Genomic DNA, 6,000 nt, shown 5'->3' on the forward strand with positions numbered 1-6,000 from the left:
AAAACTGTATTTATCATTCCTCAATAAATACAAGGTTGACTGTTTGCATGGAAATGATAGTACATTAGTTGGCGGCTTATCTATTATTTTAAACTTTAGATTAAGTTGATGAAGGTAGCAGGTTGTTGTCAGCAAGAGCTGTTGATATGAGTATGTAGTTTAGAATGGTCAATTTTTAATTCTGCCAGAGGAGCATCATTAGTATTTAATACAAAACTCTCAGGGGTCTCTGGATACTATGCCACCTCTTATCAAGAATGTTTATGCTAATTTTGTTGCTATGTGGTGATGGGAGAGATAATTTCAAGATTATTTTGGTAAAAGTCGGACAAATATGAGGATGCCAAGTTTATAAGAAAATCTCACAAACCAAAGTGAACATTGTTTCATGCCTCTGCAATTTTCAGCTTCGGGCTAGGTTCTCGCAAGAAGGTCAGCACAACGCGCTGATCAAACTTTTGTGGAATTTCTTGTTAATTTTAGAATGTGTGCCAAAGTCACAGTAAGTATTCCACAAAAATTGCAAATCTGAAAAATCTAGAAAAATAACAAGTACCTCTCAGCCTCCGCGCAATTCGCACCCCTGCTAATAAATGTTGGAGAATAGAGAACACTTTACCCTCAAAACATTACTCGCACTGATTTTAAAGTAATATGTAATTATATGTGTACGATGGTGGATCTGAGCTGTACTTACTTACCAAACTTTGTTGAGCGAAGTTGTTACTTAGGGGAAATTCATTAACTGCTGCCAAGGATTCACAAACTCTGACCTTGATAAATATTTCCGACATATACTTGAGATACAGTCAGATGTTTGGAATTCTGGACATTCAGTTATTGTTCACATACAAAAGAAATTGACTAACAAATACAACCGTTTTATATTTACATAACTGCTCAACAGAACATACCGACAGTTGTGATTAGTTTCTCGACAGCACTCTGATAGCGGTAGGATAGCTAAAGGATCCCTACCCTGCGGCAAAAATGGAGTTGATTGAAATTTTGATTCACATGGTGCTAATGCTGTCAAGACTCAAGACAAAATTACACTCCACGCACAGTCAAAGAGTATTTTGATAAGTAAGATTATCCATTAAGGAAGTTGCACAAATCACAAATCAAACCGAAGGACACGGACAAACCAAGGAGCCAGTCATAGCCAGCTCAGAAACTCGGCAATTCAGTTTCTCTCACTGCAAAAGGTGGAACCATCCAAAGTACCATCAATGTTAAGTTGAAGGGGTGAATTACTTATTTAAAGAGTGCTAAGTCATTTTGGGACTTTTTCGAAGAGATTTAAAGGAAAAAATTGGAAAATGCTCAACTATAAAATGAACGTAAACAATCCGCCATTGTATTAAAGCTGACGCACAAATGAAACAAGCGCTAAACACAAGGGTAAAAAGTACATACGTAAATTGATTTTGTTTTATAAGGAAAATGGTGAAAAAGTTAGGAAATTCATATTGGAAATTGAAGCTTTAAGATATAAAGAACTTCAGATAATTAATACAGTTTATTTAGAAACGGAGTTAAAGAAGGCAAAGTTAAGGGAACTCAGAAGGAACAGGGTATTTTGTAGGAAAGGGTTGGTATGTCTAGACAGTGGCGTAACGGGCGCCCCCGCAGACCCTGCTATGCAGGGGGGCCCAAGCGCCTAGGGGGCCCTCCAGGCCCTCGGCCGCCGAAATTTTGTTTTTCTCTGTCTCTTTGACGCTTAGCTTTGGTTTCAAACTTTGGGCCTTTACTTACCGAGATGGGGCTTCTTCCGCTGATTTTTATTGTTAGCTCAGGGTTTTACATACTTCTTTTGGACTGTTCCTAACTTTTTTTTTGCTGAAGGGCCCCTGCCTTCCAATGTCCACTCATTGATTACTAAAACTTTTCTCTATTTTGTCACTTTTCGTAGGTATTTCGGGCTTTGGGTGACCCATGAATCTAAAGGGCCCACTAGGCCCTTCGATTCTTGGGCCTGCATGGGCCCTTTTGTAGATCCTTGGGCCTGGGTTGGGCCCCCGCCACCCTTTAGATCCTTGATCCTTTAGGGGCCCCATTTAATCGGGTACGGCATCCGGGACAGTGAGGGGAGAGGCATTCCAAGTCCAAGTCCGTGATTTGAAATTTCTCGGGCCAAAAAATGGGAAGGGGTGAGGGAAGTAGAGGAGCGGGAGGGGGGATGATTTTGGAATTTTATCGACATGGGGGGGGGGGGCTAGAAAAAATTTTGCAGGGGGGCCCAGCGGAAGTCCGTTACGCCACTGTGTCTAGAATTGAATCGACGTATCGACGTATCGAACAGCGACTATCGATAGTCTCGAAAAACCCCTGTAAAATACGCACTAATACGATAAGCGGTTACATCAGATCTTATGGGAGCGCACTCACACATACAAAAAATCGCTCTTTCAAGCGATTTTTTACAAGAGAACAGAGGAAAATCTCACTAGCGATCGAGATTTTACGAGATTTTACATTGATTAAACGGCCCAGGGTGAAAGGAAAGTTCTCTCCAGTTGATCACTGGGAGAACAATACGGCCCTACGTTAGAAACGACGTTAAGGTGATTCGATGGACGCCATATTTTGTGTCAGAACGGCATGCGATATACATATCGCATCAATTATTGGTTCCATATTTTCAGCTACTCGTCATTTTTCTCCTATTTTGAGATCGCAATTCTGTTGTCAGGAGTCTAAAGCACTCACTTACCAATTTTAACAAAGAAATTCAACGTAATAAAGGCGTGGTTTAATCAGAGAGAAAATATCGCATTCGAGTGCAGTTTCGATATCAGTATCGAATGCGATGTTTTTTCTCTGAAAAAACCACGCCTTTATTAAGTTGAATTTCTTTGTTAAAATTGGTAAGTGAGTGCTTTAGACTCCTGACAACAGAAGTGCGATCTCAAAATAGGTGAAAAATGACGAGTAGCTGAAAATATGGAACCAACTGATGCGATATATCGCACGCCGTTCTGACACAAAATATGGCGTCCATCGAATCACCCGAAGAAGATATTATATAAGATTTTAAAGTTTCCGAGAAATGAGCGACTTTTTTAAAGGCTCGTTCCGCGCCGTCTACTTCATTTCCGTGAATGAATTTATAATTTTGGGAGATGTGCGACGTTTGTGACATAGGTGCGCACGGACACACAAAGCTTTCATCGAGGTGGTCGAAATATGCGGCTCATCCGAACAACGCCCCTTTGATCTACCGGCTCGCTATGATACATTAAAAGCATTGTTAAATATAGCACACCGCACGAGAATTGATTCTACGAGTATAGGAGCTGATCAGAATCCGTGCATTCAGCCTTTAGGTGGATCTTCCAGATTTTGCGCGATGAACTCAGGGTAAGATCGATGTATTTCAAAGTTTGAAGTGTTAAGTGTTTAAGGTGTTTAAGGTTTAGGTATTAGGTGTTAGGTGTTTAAGTATTAGGTGGATCATTTGAGGCATAGAGAAAAAAAAGGAGGTGTTTGCATTTCGGGCATCTTGGAAGTTTTTGATTACTTGATGACGTAGGTGGGTACAGCTGGGTACAGCGACGTCCCCTTCACGCTGTACCCACCTACGTCATTAAGTCATCAAAAAATTCCAAGATGCCCGAAATGCAAACACCTCCTTTTTTTTCTCTATGCATTTGAGGAAAATCGCAATATCAGTTTCTGGATCAATCGTTAGGGAATGATGCTACGGGCCCGCCACAAGGGGGGGGGGGGATACTGGGTCCCTGGTTCCGGGGCCCGGGCCCTGGAAGGGCCCGTGCCACTGGTGAAAAACCACTACGAATTCACATGTAACCCTTGTCTCGTAAGGAAAAGTGAACAATTTACCCTAAAAATTACCTCATACCAAATCGTTACTAACCCAAGTAGCAGTGATCGCGATAAATAGCGATTTAATTTGTTGCTCATCGCGATTATACCGGTGGCAATATTTCGAGGTATTATCGCATTAAAAATCGCGATATACGACGATTAAATCGCTAAAAATCGCAATTTTTGGTTCGATATAATCATAATCAATTTTTGTCAATAAAATCGATATTAAATCGCCATTTATCGCGATTTTTATTTCGAAATTATCGCGATAAATCGCCGGGCGATAAAAGCGCGATTTTATCGCATGAGATCGATGATAATCGCTCAGATGCTGATGGTCCTGGCGATTTTATCGCCGATAAAATCGCAATATATAGCGATTTTTCCGTTGAGAAATGCTACTTGGGTAAAAATGGATCGCACTTAGCAAAAAGGAACCAGCGCTATTACAGTGTTTGCAAAACTGCGCAACTTCTCATTTTCCTTTAAGAGCACGCAATACATGCAAGTATTAAAATTCACACAATTATTCTCCTTTAAAATCAACAATTTTTTGGTGGGAAGTGAAAACAATGTGCTATTCAGCGAGATTTTTTTTTTTTAGATACTTATGAAGAAGCAACATTTGGATCTCATTTAGCAAAAGGAACCAGCGCGATTAAAATGTTTTCAAAATCGTGCGACTTCTTTTATGCTTTTGAAAATACTTAATTTACGTGCAATATTAAAACTGACACCCTTACTTTCCTTTAAAATGAACATTTTTTCAGTGGGAGGTAAAAACTATTTGCCATTCTGAGAGATTTTTTAGATAATTCTGAAGAAGCAACATTTTTCACATACCGTAATCGCGCTGGTCCCTTTTGCAAAATGTGATCCTTTTTTTCAACACTACAATTGCGCTGGTTCCTTTTTGCTAAATGTGATCCAAATTTTTGGCTTCTTCCATTGGGTCACCGGCAAAAACGTCAATTAATACAATAAAACTGCCTCGTGCGGAAATGTTGTCAAAATCTGCCCATTTAGGTGGTCACGAATGATTCATTTTCTTTTTGCCACGTGCATCCATAACTGCATAGATAGCATGATCAACATTCAAGAACGACGTCGCATATTTTGGCAGGGGCGTAGGTCAGCTGGCTCAGGAATGAGGGGTGGAGCCTAGGTCACTTGACCACCGTCGCGGCGCAAGAATAAAAAGAATATATATGTCGCTCTAGATATAACGAGGGGCCCCCTTCTCCCCGCCCCCTGCCCCGCCCCGCCCAATTCTCCTAGCCCTCCGTGGGAAAACCCTTTCGGGGGAACAAATTGCGGGTTAAGCACGATTTCGATCAGCGTTGCCGGATGAGTTGTGAAGAAAATACGAGCCACAGTCTGAACCACGACTTGTGTGGCAACCTCTACCCTTTGCGCCGGCGAGAAGATCCTGTAATTGGCTACGGGCTACGGTTCACACCAATAGACCACTAGAATGCGCAAGAGTCAGTGACGTAGCCAGGAGAGGGAGGAGTGGTCCAGGAGGTGTGGAGTGGACCTCAATTAACTGCATGGGCGGATGCTGCGAGTTGTCAATATCGTTCTCTCTCCATTTAAACCAATGGAAATGTACCGATTTTCGGAGTGGTAGGTGCTCCGACTAGAGCGAACCACTAATTTCGTTCCGGTGATTGACTGGGGCCAAAATTTTTAATTTTGATAAAAATTCTTTACGAATTCCTCTTTTTTGCGATGAAATAACTCGAGAAAATAAAACAGCTGTAAAAGTTAGGAAACTCAAGCTCGAAAACTGTCTGAGAGAATCACAGGTGACAGATGATCCTTTTTCCCCCACCGTGATTAAGAAGTTCATATTTTGAGTTATCTAGATCAATGGACATTGGACAGCGGCAAGCAAGGAAACGATAGCAAGTTGCATGATGCACCAAAAATAAAATATTCAATTCCATATCGAGGAATGTTGAAAGGAGTATCTTTGGAATTTTCTCGCGTCAGCTGTAGGTTTTGGTCAGTTTCACTTCTGACACATTTTCGGAAAAAAATTTGACTTATATAGGTTTAAATGGTAGGTCAATCGATATATCGCAAAGCACGCCACGCCACTAAATAATAGTCCAGTCAATTTAGCTCTAAATAAGGGTCATCTGGGAAAATCCATATATAGAA

Source organism: Bemisia tabaci, chromosome 5 (genome assembly GCF_918797505.1).
Source record: "Bemisia tabaci chromosome 5, PGI_BMITA_v3".
NCBI lineage: Eukaryota > Metazoa > Arthropoda > Insecta > Hemiptera > Aleyrodidae > Bemisia > Bemisia tabaci.